This window comes from Stegodyphus dumicola, chromosome 8 (genome assembly GCF_044657685.1).
Source record: "Stegodyphus dumicola isolate Sdum_Otavi_A_Nest chromosome 8, ASM4465768v1".
Classification (NCBI taxonomy): domain Eukaryota; kingdom Metazoa; phylum Arthropoda; class Arachnida; order Araneae; family Eresidae; genus Stegodyphus; species Stegodyphus dumicola.
Window position 1 is genome coordinate 30,252,790 of NC_140775.1, and position 16,849 is coordinate 30,269,638.

The 16,849-nt window shown below is 30.8% G+C and overlaps 1 non-coding gene across 1 annotated transcript; it reads right to left on the reverse strand.

Moving 5' to 3' along the window:
* Positions 1-9,874: 9,874 nt before the first annotated feature.
* On the reverse strand, positions 9,875-9,947 carry TRNAS-CGA (transfer RNA serine (anticodon CGA)). The gene has a single exon. It is a non-coding gene; the product is annotated as a tRNA-Ser (tRNA).
* Positions 9,948-16,849: the final 6,902 nt, after the last annotated feature.

Consider the following 16,849-nt stretch of genomic DNA (forward strand, 5'->3'; position numbering starts at 1 on the left):
GAATAACGTACCCATCCATCCGAATATGGGCATCTGGAAGCCCAAATTTGGAATTATTATCTATTTCATATTTTGTAAAACTTTAACGAATTTTTTATTAACAAACTGTTCAACGATTTCAAAGTGAGCAATGGCAACACTGTACGAAAAAAAAAAAAATATCTCCAGCACGCAAGACTGTGTACCTGAAATTCTAAAGATATGCTCTTTTAAATATTTTGTGATATTGCTGTTGAATTGAATTTTATGGTTTAAGTGCGAAGAACATGATATTTAATAAATAAAAATAACACATACAGAACGTTAAAAAAGCGCCTTCTTCGGCAATCTGAAACCTTTCAGAATCTATAAAATCTGAAACATTGCAGATTTTTTTAAGTATTTTAGTTATTGTTATCATTATTTATTTATTTATTTATTTATACTTTCTTGAGAGCTTTTCATAGAGTTCCGACACTTCTAATTTTAGTAATTTAGTCCTGCTGTTAATTGAACTACGTTCTAACTCATTGGCTAAATTCAACAATTTCTTCATAGCATCAGTTTACTACTTTAAAATTTAAATCAATTTTCCCTTCTTGGGAAGCTAAAGAATAACAACATTAAATAAAAATCTATAAATGAAAGCTGTTCCGTAATTCTTTATTTCTAAAAGCTGTTTTTTCGCAGCTTAAATGTCAGCCTGTTTTTTTTTCTTCCTTTGTAACAAACCTAAATTCCCAATATACGTTTTTTTCTTAATCACAGTCAGCAGTACTCAATACCAAATAAACATGACCTTAAGCATTATTTAGTACAAGAAGATAATGCTAGTGCTAATGCAGAAATATCTTGCAAGTACTAAAATATTTTTTCTTTAATATTAACATAATGGTATGTGAATAAATACACTTTTCCATTAATTTTTTTCCCTCTATGCAAAATTAGCTTTTTGTTTTATAATATCTCCTTGCTTATTGTGTTACATACATTCTGAAATATTTTCCAGTGATGATTTGATTTATTTAAATATGAATCAGCCATATTTAAATTAAAAATTCTTCATGAAATCTTAAACTACTTTCAAATCATACAAGTGTATGAATACCTTTATCCCTTACCGATAGGACTAATTGGCTAACATTGAGTTTTTTTAGTTTAATGAAAATTTCAATTTTGCATTCGCATCAGAAGTTCTAGTTGCAATCTGTAACAGAATTAGGTCTTATTGTAAAATACTTCCTTGCTATCAATTTTTATAATTTTATAACGCTTTTGATCGATAGGAAATTTATGTGAGAATTTTGTATAGGTAAAAATTGTGGAATGAATCATATTATATTAAGCTAAATAATCAATCGTCAAATTGATTATTTAGCTCGTCAATTCGCCGTTCGTTAATCGTCAATTCGTCGTTCGTAGAGTTATTACGGTAAAATTTAATTTATAGTTCAATCAATCAATACATGTATAGCCGAGCTATCGCTAATATATGGGATGTTGCCGGCTCAGTGATAATTCTGCCGTAGTCGGACGGGGTTTATAATTCCTTTCTCTGCAAGATTGCAAAATCAAGAAATTATCTTCTTTTTGACTAGTGCTGCCATCTGTTAGAGCATAAAATAATAAATTGAAGAGGAACAAATCAAAATAGAATTTAAAATTAGGCCAAAATAGAAAGTCCTAATGTTGCGTAGATTTTCAATAATGCTGTACTGATTTCGAATTAAAATCTACTGCAACTCAAGGCTGATTGTCTAAGAACATTCTGCATTGTTTTTGCACTGACTGCTTATCTGAGTACTCACGTATGCACGTGAATACAGTACATAAAGTTTTTTTTTTTTTTTTTAATTAGTTTAGTGCACAATGTTTTAAGCTCATTAACTGCAATACTCAATGTTTTGTTCGAGTTAACGTAAGAAACCAATCTTCTTATTCTAAAATGCAATTAAATATAATTCATAACATTGAATAGTTTTATAATTTACTTTTTAAATCCCAAAAATTCAAACACAACAGCTGCAAACTTGAAGATTTAATTACTGCTTGCGATCAAGCGCCCGGTCGCAGGATGATAAAAATTTCAAAATTATAAATAAAATCAAATAAAATATATAGAATTTTTTATCGTGGTGAAAAAAAAAAGCGAAGTAATGATTTCTGCTATACTGTTTTTAGAAATTATCTCTTCATACAGGAGACTGTATATACGAAAGCAACTGTATATACGAAGGTAACTGTATATACGAAATAACTTACTAAAGTTTTAACTCATACCATTAACTAATTTCAGAACTCGAAATTATTTATCAGGCTGAATGAAGATATTGACAAATTAAAAGTATTTTATCAGAATAATTTTGTAAAGCTTAGAAAATTTTGAATTTATTTCAAGAGCTTAAGCTCTGCTTCATTTATTTATCTTTATTATACATAGTTCTTTTTAATCATAAAAAGGAAAATTATTATTGTTGTTATTTAAGCTCTCTTCCGCCTCAGGAAAATAATTTTTATTCCTTGTAAAACTAATCTGTAACTGTGAATGAATAAATAAAGCAAATTTTAAAACTAAAGTCTTTACAATTTCGCTATCGTGGCCGTAAAAATCACGAAACTATTCTTGATGCAAATGATGCCAAAAATAATTATGGTAACCCTAATGCTAGGAAGAAAGCATAATAATAAATAAATATCTAAACATATTACTTTAATTTAGAAAGGTTAATTTCACATATTACATTTTTTATTACAGTCCATAAAAACTAAATAAATAAATAAAAAAAATGTGAAACATTTCAGATTTTACATTACGCTCAAAGGGGCGAATTTTTAACGTTTTGTGTGTTACCTTTATTTACTAAATATCATGTTCTTCGCATTTAAACCATAAAACTCAATTCAACGGCAATATCGGAAAATAATTTTAAAATGAGCGTATCTTTAGAATTTCCCAATACACAGTCTCGAGCGCTGGAGATAAAAATGTTCCCCCCCCCGTACAGTGTTGCCATTGTTTGCTTTGAAATCGGTGAGTTTGTTAATCAAACATTCGTTAAAGTGTTACAAAATATGAAATTGATAATAAAACAAATTGAAAATTCCAAATTAGGCCTTCCAGATGCCCATATTCGGAGGAGGAATACATTATTCAAAATCTGATGGTTCTAAGTACCATTGTTTATTACAATAAGAGAAACATACATACATTTATGCAGATTCATTATTTAATTTCTTAAAATAATATGCAGGGCTCTAATATTTGGTGGCAACAGTTTCAAAAGTGATTCGCCGTTTATAGTGAATCGACGCAAAATGCCAAAACGAAAATTAATTGCCCTTCTGGGCAAATTCTCTCTTTAGAATAGAAAATGAAATGGCCAAACATAATTGAAGTTAAACGAGAGGAATAAAATTTTTGATCTCTTCCAATGACGCAGAAACAATTTCAGTTTTTTTTTTTTTTTTTTTTTTTTTTTTTTTGTGTGTGTGTGTGTGTGTAAACGTCTCCATATAAATTCGGACAGATAAGAATCGAGTAGTATGCTGTCGAGGAGTGGCTCAATGCGTTTATTACGCCATTTAGTTCTGCCCCATAACCGCTTTGTCATTTGTGTATGCACTCACTTTCGAGACCAACGAAATTGTGTTTGTGGTTGACAGTAAAATGCTCAAAGTCGCATCATCTGACTTATATGCTTTTTAGCAATCTAATGCTTCCTTCTGCGATAGTTTCCTTTGTGACATTCAGTAAAATTTTTGCCTATCGATTTGGAAGAGTGGCAAGAAAACATTCATTTAATTCTCTGCACAATCCGACGAAAACCCATTCTGGCGGAAGAAGACGCCCAAAGTTATTCTTTCTTCGAGCGAAAAGGTTCAAGCGAAAGGGAAAACAAACACAATTTTGTCAGCTTCAATAATTATGTTACATCCACCGATTTTCAACGTAGGCTGAGCAGTTAAAGCTGTGACAGACACCTCACGCATATAACTGTTTCTGTCTACAATTCTATTGAAGTTCACGTTCAGTTTGGAGTTCACAAAATTCAATAAATATCATCTCCTGACACCAGGAACAGATGAACCTCATGGCTGTAAGGAAATGAACTTTTGATCGTATGAACAAGGTTTAGGTTCTTAGTCCTCTCTTTTGCAGGATTTTGTCCTACAGCATCATTTTGTCGTAGAGCTGTCGATAAAAAAAATTTCGCTTTGTGGTTCCTCGAGCATAATTTTCTAACATGAAAGATGTCTTTTCTTTGAAAAAATTCTATTGAAGGCTGCTCGTGCTTGGACGATTTCTGAATCGTTAGATTCATAACGTTATCAAAGAATTCAAAAAACAAAACAATATTTCAATGGCTACGTGCAATCTAAAATCGCACATATTTAGAGAAAATATGTGCTTCAAAATTCCCTTCTCCACCGAATTTCAGAGATCGTTAGTGTGGTGAATTTATCCTTCCCCACATAAGTCTTTTAAGAAGTGCCATTAATCCCTGACTGTGTTTTTAAGGATAACCATGTACGGCGACACAGGTCTCATGCTGTTAAGGACTTCCTGAAAACTGAGGATAACCACGAAATTGATTGATCAGCTTGCATTGCTGATTTAAATTCCATTGAAAATGTGTGGGATAGTTAAGGGGGATTCCTGTTGGCACAATCTTACTCTCTGGAAAACACCAGACACTGAAAAAGATACTCCTTGAAGAGCGGGAATGCTTATCCCAAGAACTGTTAGACATTCTGCTGTTGAATATTGATAGGCGTTGCAATGCAACCACTGCAATTAGGGAAGATCATATTCCTTACTAAAGCTCTTTGAGTTGTTGGCCAGAGTTTTTTGCCATTAATGCCATTTAATCAACAGATCTGGTTTCTATTCGTTCCGCATTGTTTGTGTCCTATACACCTTTTTCCTACTGTATTTTATGAATAAAGTGTTACTTTTCTGCAAAGGTATAGTTTTACTTTATAAAAATTTTTTTGATGATGATGATAACAGTGATAACTTAATGACATTTCAACATGGAACCTTAGGGTGTGCATATTTTTCTTCGGACGATTTCTTTGGCCAATCCGCCACTGCCCATGTGTAATGTAAATATGATCCAGTTTCTATGATAAAGTTTTCTGTGAACGAATCACGGTCTCCCCAGATAGCTTTGGCGTACTTTGCCTTATATTTGAAGGATAAATATTTCTTCAGAAGACAGATGGATTTCAATTGACTGACTGTTTTGGTAATGTGAAGTTTAACGCTTCTGACTTCTTCAGCAATGGGTACACTCAATGATCTTTTACATTTTCCCACTCCTAACTTGTACGACCTGATTCTTTCAGCACTGATGAACATAAAATGCAAGAAAGCAGAAACTTCTTTGCACTAAGCAATAAATACCTATACGTCTGGCTTCAGTTTCCCTACCATGGGCGCACATTTGGTGGTCGTGTGTGCTTAATGCATGATATAATTAAAGAAAATAAGAGTAGACAAACTCCTATAACAAAAGAATATATTAAATACTAAATTACAATTTAAATTACATTGCAGAGATGAACACAGAGCTCGGAACACAGTTCATGCTACCTTCGCGTACAGTTGTGTGACGAGAAGTCTGAGTGAGTAAAGATGTCGCTTTGCTGCTCCGATTAAGAACTGCATTTTACACGTGGCGCCATCTCATGAATAGAAGTTGAAGTATCTGTCGGAACGCCACATATATATACAGTGGTGGCCAAAATTGTGGACACTTTTGGAAATTTTTATGTTTTTGAACTTTGTATGCTTATAGAAAACGTTACGTTTCATAAAATGCAAACTTATATATATCATTTTAAAGAGAATTCATTACTGAATTCAATACAAAACACAAAATTCAATTATTTGCAATACAAAAAAAGTTAAACGATAATAGTTATCGATATACATTAGATAGTGATGATTGCAGTGAGTTATCAGTACTTAGTAGGGTACCCTTTATTTTTTATTACAGTTTCACATCGACGTTTCATTGAGCTGACAAGAGTTTTAAGCTCTTCTTTCGTTATTACATGATGGCAGGAAACAATTATAGCCTCAATTAGTTAGTTTCCTTTTATTTGATGGGCGCCTCATTCGGACAAGAGTTTTCAAACGGTGCTTTCCTGGCTATGACAACAATTTAATGCTCTTTGTACGAAGCCACTCTTTCGATATTTTGGCCGTGTGGCAAGGAGCAGAATCCTGCTGAAAAATAAACGAAGCATTTTTCGAAAAGAGATCTCTGATGGAAGGTAGAAGTTTTGGTTCTAGAATAGTGTCAATGTATTTTCTGGCATTCAGTGTCCCATCGATGACATGAAGGCGACCAATACCATCTGCTGACATGCATGACCAAATCATAAACACTAACTAGGTTCTTCACAGTTGCTTGAATGCAGTCAGGATGTAGCTCTTCTCCTGTTCTACGTCTTACATATTTTCGACCATCACTACCGAATAACGATATCTTAGTTTCATCACTCCATATAACTTGTGACCACTGATCATCTGTCCAATTAATGTGTTCCTTTGCCCACTGTAGTCTTTTTTTTTTTTCGTTGCTGAAAATTAAGATAAGGCTTTTTTCGTGGAATTCTACCTCTCAGTCCAACATTTGTTAATCTTCTCCTTATTGTTCTTGAATCATTCAGATCACTTCTGACGGCCGCTGATGACATTTTTCTATTATGGAGACATAGTCTTTTTATTCTTCTGTCATGAATAGATGTGGTGCACCTTTTTCGGCCTTTTCCTTCTTTCTTTTTTATTGAATTTGTCTCCTGATATCGTAAACAAAACTTTCGGACTCCAGATGTAGTCCCTGAACCACCCACCTGTCTTGCAATTTCAGCATAGGAAAGACCACTTTCTCGTAACACAATAATATTACATCTCCTTCTAGGTGTCCAATGTACTCTTTTATTTGATGTCATTGCTTCTTGACTAAATATTAAAATTTTTTACAAAAATTCCTACTTGTAATTGCAGTGTATAAGAAACAGGTCCTCCTTCTACAGAACAAAATAAAATAATGAATTGTTTCGAGTGTAAATATGATGTCAGCTTCTACTGGCAGTTACTAACATTTGATTGGTTCTCAGAACAAGAACAGTGATTGGCCAGGAAAGCTAGACATTACAAACCACTTCATAATTGTGTTTTTTTATTATATTAAAGTACATGTAACATTTGTTGTACTGCAAATAATTGAATTTTGTGTTTTGTATTGAATTCAGTAATAAATTCTCTTTAAAATGATATATACAAGTTTGCATTTTGGGAAACGTAACATTTTTTATAAGCATACAAAGTTCAAAAACATAAAAATTTCCAAAAGTGTCCACAATTTTGGCCACCACTGTACGTACATATTAAAATATGTCAAAAAACTTAAGGCAATATATCAAAAGTACACAAATCCAGGTATGAAATACTAGGAGAGTTTTTACATTAAAATAAAAAATAATAATTTGTACTCATAGTAGTTTGGGGAAATTTGTGCTTTCGTTGTGAAAAGCCTGGTCGCTCAGAAGGTTAATTGGGCGATTTCCTTAATTGATTTAAAAATATGCTACAGTTAAGAAACAAAAGGGAAAAATATTGGTTTTTCAGTTTCAAGGTTATGATATCATTACATCGCATCCTGATAAGCCTTAACCTCACATTTTACACGCCTGCTCATTGCAGATGACAATACAATGTGGCGATTTTTTTTCCCCGAAATTTGCGTTTTTTTTTTTTTTTTTTTTTTTAGGCTAAATGGCGTTAGCTCAGAAGGGCTACTAATTTCGTTTTGGCATTTTGCGTTGGTTCACATTAAATGTCGGTTCACTTTTTAAATTGTTGCCTCCAAATATTAGAGCCCTGTGTTATATTTAAAGAAATTGAATAATGAAGAATCTGCATAAATGTATGTATATTTCTCGCATTGTGATAAAACGACGGTACCAAGAGACATCCAGTTTTGAATTCCGAAAATTCTAAAGATAGACTATTTTCAAATATTTTTTGTTCAAGGCAACAGAAGCCAATTGCTCTGGAAACGCGTATGTGTATGCAAATGAAAAAATGCCCGTTTGGACGTAATATAAAGTATGAAAGCTTTCAATTTTTTTAAAATTTTATTCAATTTTGAAACGATTTTTCACGCATATCTTCGTTTAATGAGCAAGATAGATTCAGAATTTAACTGTTTGCATCATCGGGTAAAGCACATAACACTCTTTGAAATGAAGCTTACGTAATGTGTTTAGCGGATTTTTCCAATTTCTTTTCGTAAAATTATTGAAGATTTTCGACCAGTTTAAGTAACAAAATTTTGGAAATAAAATAGTGATTATTTATCGTTGAAAAACAATTTTCCAATTGAATACTTGATTAAAAACATATCGCTGAGAATAAAGAGATGAAATTTTTTTTAATAATTTTTTTTTATCAAATAATCTTTTTTAGCTACAATTTTAAATTACAAGTAATTAAAGCGTGAGCGGCGCTTAAATAACGAAATCTATTATTCAAATTGCATTATCAAAAGTATCAGCTATCATGTTCATAAATTTATCAAAGGCTTTCCATTCTTTAATTCTACGTGATATAAAATTAAGTGTAGATATATTATTTATCTCTTATTTTCTTTAAACTATATGATAAATTATTTTTCTCCTTTTATATCATTCATTATTTTATGAGTTTTAAATAAAAACTTAATTTAATTTATAGAATTTTAATTTTTTTTATTTATCATTAATTTAAAACACGTAAATGTAAAGCCTGGATTAGAATGTAATTAAAATGCTAAAGTTAGAAGATATTTCATCTGATAAAGTATTGAAATAATTCAAGTTTTTATCTTTTAACTTTTGAAGATGTTGCAAATTAATTGAAGCCTGAAGGTCGTCTGGGTCGAACATATTCTTTGGGATCAAACTAATCCAAAAGGTCAACCTTAACCTACTCGGTCTACCTGCACAGAAAGTGAAAAATCATTCTGCGAAACCGTTAAGTCGACCTATATTTTTTCGTTTTCTTTTTTTACTCATCACCCGCACTGCTGGCGGTGACCTGGTTTTTAAAGACAGAAAAACTTTCTTTGGATCGGTGGGTTTTCGTTTCTGTTTAACGAGGCGTTTTATTTTTGTTTTAATGCCTTTTTCTCCCTTTCGCGGTGCAAAGCAAAAGTAAAAACCTCGGAGAATAGAAGAGTTATTTGCAGAATGCTAGACTGTGGCACATAACACTTAAATACCGGAAATGAAAGTATGTTAAATTAAAATAAACTTTGCAATATTGAATAACGTGTTGAAGTCAAAACCCTGCCTACCTTCTTAAGCAATTAATTCGCTGTAAATTATTTATATTTGCCTTAAAATTGTTTACTAACTTAAAACAATTAACCAGAGTATTTTATGTTACGAACTCTTAACTTCTTGTCTTATTGTAGAAACCACTATATCGTCTTTTTGTTCGTTTCAGGTAACCTTCGTACAACGCAGGCGTTAGAGTCCTACAGACGGAAGTGTTTGCATGAAATCATATTATAAGGAACTGAGGGTGATGTACAGAATTTCGCATTACATTCTCTCTCTCGTTTTTTTAAACAACTGAAGATTGGTTACTTTTTGATGGAAGTCCCGAAATGACGTTTTAATATGTACAATCATTTAGATGATAGTTTTTTAATTATATTTTGCTTCATGTAAGTTTAAAATTTTTCCATTTTTTTAATTTTCATTTAAAATACTTAATAATATCAATCAGTAATTATTAAAACGAAACCGTCATTTTTGCTTCCTTGTACGAAGTAAAAGACGTTTTGTTGTAGAGCCATTAGGTAATTTCGAAGCAGGAGAGATGAGAAATGAGCAATGCCTTTGCCGGGAATCGAACCACGGACCTCTCGAATTCGCGTCGAATGTGCTGACCACTACACCACGAAGGCATATTAAGAAGGCAAGAGAAATTCCTTATATACTGCCCCTTTTAAAGGGCGACTGGGGTTTAAGGGGACCCAATCGCCAAATCCTGGAGACGAAAAATCATCATCCACCACCATTTTTAGTTCTGACGCCACTGTAGAGACATTACTTTTTTTTCAAAGCAGAAGCGATGAAAAATGAGCAATGCCCTCGCCGGAACTCGAACCACGAACCTCTCGAATACACACCGAGCATGCTGACCACGAAGCGATGCTAAGAAGGCTGAAGAGATAACTTATATTGTAATCTCGAAAATTTTCGGGTATCATATTTCAGCAGGTATATTCAAATCCCATTTTCACTATTCCCAAATTCATTTGGACCTTTTTTCGGGGAAGGAGAGTGGAACGCCTGCACGTACGGGCACGTATTTAAAACATTGAACCCAGATGCTTAATTTTAAATACTATCCCTTTGAAAACTTCTATATGAAGCATTAAGCAAAGGAGGATTAATAGGTTTTATTTATTTCTCCCATCAATTATTTTTTCAAACTTTAATTATACTTTTAAGAAAAAAAGTGTTTCCAGCTTTATTATTTTATATAATAATTTAACATTTCCCTAAACACTAACATTAGGTAATATTAACACCTTAAAATATTTTCCTAGGATGGTGTAACTTTTTTAATAAAAAAATTTTAAAATTACTTAATTTCTTTAAAAGTCAGTCCTCTGCAGCTCAAGCGCAGGAATAATTTGATTATTTTTCCTTTTTCTTTAACAACCACAGAGCACACATTAAAAAATTCGCAACTACTAATTTTAACTCACTTAATACAGCTGAATTAGAACATTTTCAAATACATGATTTCAAAAAAATTAATATTCAAATTTTGGACATTGTACCTGAATACAAAGTTAGATTATTTCAAGAGTCACTCTACATGCTTAAATTCAAAGCACTTTACCCTTATGGACTCAATACATTCAACCAATACATTAAATTAAATTCTGAAATTCCAACTTACAGCTATTTTAAATTATTCAGTAAAAAATCATTACGAGGAACCAGAGCAGGTAATAAACAAAAAAATAAATTTTTTTCAACAACAGATACAAAAAAGTTAAACGATAATATTAATAACTACTTTCTTACTGATAATTTCACTAAAAATATAATTACTTGGTTGCATACTTGTAAGCACAATTTCTTAAAATTACTTTTAAAATTTTTTAAACAGCATTTTACAGGGCACAATATTATCAAAAACCTTATTACTGACTTTTGCAATTATAAATTCTCTACAAATAACAAATACAATAAATATTACTGCAAAATCAATTTCCTTCATCCAAACTATGATCATATTCAGTTTAGCAAAATTTTCAGAAAAAGTCAACAACTTTTTCCAACTACTAAAGAACAAATCTCACCAGCTTTCAAGTATCAAATACCTCTTAGTAAATTGCTAATTAACCACCATGAATTAGCTTCTACAGCCCATTGATACTGCAAAGAGCTTCAATACAAAGATTACATAGATAAATTTCGGCCCACCAGCGGCCGAGCGGTAAAGTCGCTGAACACTGGTAGTTCGGTCCGAGGTTCGAATCCCGCGAACGGGCTGGCTGCATGGGCGTTTTCGTGGTTTTCCCCATGTGTAACGTGTATACGAGCCAGTTTCCCTTAGAAAGTCCTCCACGAAGGCATCCCTCCCCTTAGGCAGATAGCCCTAGTGTGCCTTGCCATAATTAAATACACCACCACCACACCATAGATAAATTTCATAAACATATTATTACAGGCAATTTAGCAATAGTTCAAAACCAACGTTTAAGAAATTTAATGGAAAAAGGTACCAAATTTAAACCAGTACTAAAAATTAACAAACATCACAGTTTTAAAAGTTTCGTAAAAAATCTAGACGAATTTATAGTTAAAACTAGTTACAAATTAAATATTCCAAATTCTACCTTTATGGCTTGGAAACATGAAGTATTAGAAGAATTCAAGCAAAGAATTCGAAGGATTGAATTTAATAGCGATTTACCGTGGAATATTCTCATTCCTCTATTGCAAGATTTGAAACAAAAGTTCGTAATAACCAAAATTGACAAAGCCAATAATAATTTTAGCATAATATGAAAATTTTTTATGTCTCATTAATTAATACTGAACTGAATAATGCCATTACTTACAAACTCACCAATATACAAGAAAATGTTATTGCAAAAAAGCTAAAAGCATTTCATAAGAAACTGAAAATTTCACAACCATCTAACTAAAATAGATTAGCAAATCTATATGCTCTCCCAAAATTTCATAAATCACCACTCAAATTTAGATTTATTGCTAATGGTACAAATAATTATAAAAAGAATATAGATTACATATTTGCAATTAAAATAATCTGTAATTTAATCCAACAACTCATTAACAAACAACACAACTATAGTTGGATGATTTATAATAATGCTCCAGTTCTCAGCAGATTTAAAAGTTTAGAAATCAAGAACATTAACTGCTATGAAAATCTTTATACTTCTCTAACATTAGAAGAAATTTTTACTAGTTTAATGCAACTCCCACAACTTTTTCCTGACATGCTTGACATCCTTTGTATTGAAAGATGGAATACTTATCTGAATTGTGTATTATTTAATAACTACATTAAATTCAATAATAAGATCTTTCAGCAAGTGAGAGGAATTCCTATGGGAGCAAACAGTTCTACACAAATATGTAACCTATTTCTTTTTACTTATGAATATAAATTCCAACTAAGTTTAAATAAGAATGAATTAAAGCTATTTGCACACACATTTAGATACATAGATGATATTATAACTTTCAATAATAATTCTGCTTTTGAGCAATTCAAAATTTACCCAAATAGTTTAACACTTAATGAAACGAATACGAATCAAGATACTATTGAATACCTAGACCTGTTAATTATTAAACACAGCAAAATTAAATTGTATGATAAAAGAAGGAATTTCCATTTTCATACTATTAAGCTAATTAACTGGAACGCTAATATCTCTAGAAAAGTAATAGAAAACACGTTTCATAACCAAATAATCAGAATAAAAAATATATGTACTGAAATAGAAGATTTAAAGGAAGAAATAATAAAGCTAATTAATGTTCAAGTTGATAACCAAGTACCACCAAAATTCATTAATTTATATATTAAAAAGGCAGGCATTAACTTAATAATTTTTTGGCTGTTTATGGTATGATAACATTACCTTAAACCTTAGCTGGAGGGTAATGGAGGATATAGAAGAGTAAAGGAATTATTTTGTAAATTTTTATTTTAAATAAATTTGTAAATATGTATATTTAATCAATACTGGATTCTTTCCTTTTACTAATAAAGGGCCAACTCTTTTCAAAAGTCTCAATTATAGCCCGAATTGAGTGAAGATTTTAATTTTCTTCTAATTTTCCATACTTTAGCCAGTATTTAGTAAAGTTTTGATATACCAGTTGGAATCAAGGTTATTAAAACTTTCAATATTTTCTTTCTTTAAATTTAGCTTTTAATAAACATTTTTTAAGGAATTCAATTTAATAAATAAAAAAATTTGGAATTCATTTCAAAATTTAAATTTTACTTAAAAAATTTGAGGAATTTTTAAGACATTTTAAGACTTTTTTAATTTAAATTTTACTTTAAAACATTTTTAAATTTTAAACATTTCAGTTTTACTTAATTACTTTTTAATTATTACTTTTTAATTTGCAATTTTCACTAAAAAATAATTTTTTCCCTTAACGTTTTTATTTGCCTTATTTACACAATTTTGCAACACACATTTAACATTACAAACAGTTTACATTTATTAATTCACAATAACCACTTAACTCTACTTTACTTCAATTAGAGTACTCTTTTTATGATATTTGCAGAGCAAACTTACATTTCTTGATTGGCTCAGCTACTAAACTCCCTACCAGAAATAGTTGGTCAGTTAAAATTAAAACTTGAATTACATACTTTTAGGATATTGTTTGATTTTTTCTAGATTTGTATTATTTAAATATTTTAATATTAAAGTTTACAAAATTTTTAATAAAACAAAGATAGCAGCTTAGCACTCAACTTTACTTACATAAGCGCCATGTATATAATTTGCAGAACACACTTACATCACTTAGGAAATACTTTTACAGACCCCAACGCTATATGGTAAGTAAGTTAGAATTAAAACTTACTATTTACTTGCTTTTAAGTATTTTTTATGTAGTATTTAAGTATTTTCTAGATATGTAATTATATTTTTAAGTATTTATTTGTTTTTCATAAATTATGAATTAGTTCTTTTTAGTTTCTTATTGGTTTATATAAATTACGTCTAGTTCCTTTTTAGTTTCTTTTTGATTGATATGCATATTATCGGGAGTCGGGGAGGTTTCTGTAGACAAGGGTTTGTAAAATGCATTGGTTTCTAAATAATTTTTTTGAAAAATTAGAAAAAAAAAATTTTTTTTAAATTTAATTTACTACTAGACTTTACATTGCTTAATTCTCAAAATACTTCATTATTGGTATTTTCCTTTTAGACCTTTATATTAATTGCTAATTTCTCAAGGTACTACTTTATTGGTATTTCTTTTTGGACATTTTTCACTATGTATTTACTTTTGGTTTTGACTTACCCTTGCCTGCATGAATGCCGAAACACGAATTGAATGATTGTAGAGTTAGGTTTGGAGGCAACTTTCCCTTAATAAGTCTGTCTCCTGCCTGCTCAACAGTCATTCACTTATGCATTTTTTAAAAAATATTTTAGATTAATTTTAATTTTTTTCATGGGTTGGTTTTGCACTTGATTTACTTATGCTATCTGAATTTAAATGACATTGTAGATTAGTTCGAAAATTAAATCTTTTATATGTTTGCACATTTTTTAATTATTTTAACTTTAAAATTGCTTTTTACGTATATACATGTTTCTTAAAATACATATATATATATCTAGTGTAAGATAAAAAATATGAAAGCAAACTTCTAAAATTTTAATTCACTATAACCTCTTTTATTTTTTATTTCATTTGGGAACTTCATCTATCCTAAAAATAGCGCTGTAAGTCTAAACTGTGTCATTGAAATTAATCTTGCGATCTTTCGTAAGCCTTAATGCAGATGCCTCTTGACCAATCACCAAATTTTAAACCAAAACTAAAAAACTGAAGCTTTTGATTCCCTCCCTTCTTTCTATGAACTGATGCGTCACTTTTGCTTGTACTTTCCTCTTGGCCAGACGTATTTCTGCAATCATGTCTGTGCTGCTATATTCGCAATAATATCAAAATTGTAAATGTTCTTTAATAGACACGAGTAGAGTGCCAAGTAACTTAACCATAAAATGGGAATTTAAATAAATAAAAGGAATTTAATCCGGCTCGACTGCTTGCTCTTCAAAAATGGATAGACGCTCTAAGCATCAAGATTCTACGCAATTAGTATTTCTACTCATATACGTCTCAGTGTTCTTATTTCAGTGCCTCCAAAAGTGTTCTGCCATTACATTCTTCGTCCAGTTCTAATTACGAAAAATTCTACACGAGTTTGTTAAGCTATGTTCACAGTGAATCATGGGGAAAGTCCTGTTTCACCGAAAATTTTAATGCAAATTTGTACCGCATTCACGATCAAATCATTCATGTCGTGTCATCCAACCACAGTTTCATTACATATATATATATATACATATCCCTACCCCTTTACCAGGCCTATATGTTTGCAATCCTTGGTTGTAGTCATATACTTCCAAATACCGAAGTGTTTTAAATGACGAAAACATTTATGTTTTCGCAAAGTCAAACTTAAATAATAGGGGGAAGAAAGATCAATTCTAGACAAATAACAAAATCTAGCTACATATATAATAACAGTTTATATATGTATTTACTCTAACAATATTTAATATCAGTTTATTGTTGTAAATATCTAACATTACTTAATATCAGCTTATTTTTGTTCTAAAAAGAACATTTTATAGGCTCATATTTTTTATTTTTAAACTAGTATTCGGAGAAGAAAAAAAAAGACCTAATGAAAATTAATAGTATTTGATTTTAAAGGTATGCACATTAAAAAGTATAACAATTCGTACATAAAATGACAGAAACTCATTTGGGAGATACTCCAAAATTCTTTTATATTCCCTAAAATATATCTGTTTTTGACATTGTTTTCAACATTATTTTAGTGCAAAGTTAATATTTAAGTTAGTTGTAAACTGTTAGCATGTTTAGTTAGCAACACAGAACTAAATGTGGACAGGGATATTATGTCTTGAGAGAAATTTCAAGTCCATTACTTCCCACCACTAAACTCCCCAGATAATTTATTTATACATTAAATATTGTTTACTTTTAAATGAAGAGCCAATGGAGAAAAATAAGTACAGAAAATTTTGATATGCTCGAGTTGATTTTCAAATTCAATATTATTTTCTGCATTGTTTCCATCGAAACAGGGTTCAATTGAATGCAATTCAGTTAAACGGAGTTTTACTGTAATATGAGAAATAGGGTTCGTTTTGAAAAGCTAATAATGCTGCTCTACATTTGTAAGGAATAATTGCATTTCCCCCCGTACGTGCTCTTGTGTTGTAAACGGTTAGCACGTTTAGTTAGCAGTTGAAAGATCCGTGCTTTAAATCCTGCAGAAGCTATAGTTGATTTTACACGCTTCCTCCTTCCAAAAATCCTAATCGTTTCTGACGCCTGAATGAAAGTGAAGTAGGGCATTGATTCCTTACCACTTGGATATATGACCAATTAGGTCTCCTTCCTCTCTCCTATAACTCTTTAAATGGAAGCGAATGTTAAAACAGTTATACATTTCTCTCTGGGTACTCTGGTAATTTAATTGATTATCATGTTTAGCTGACAACTGGAAGAT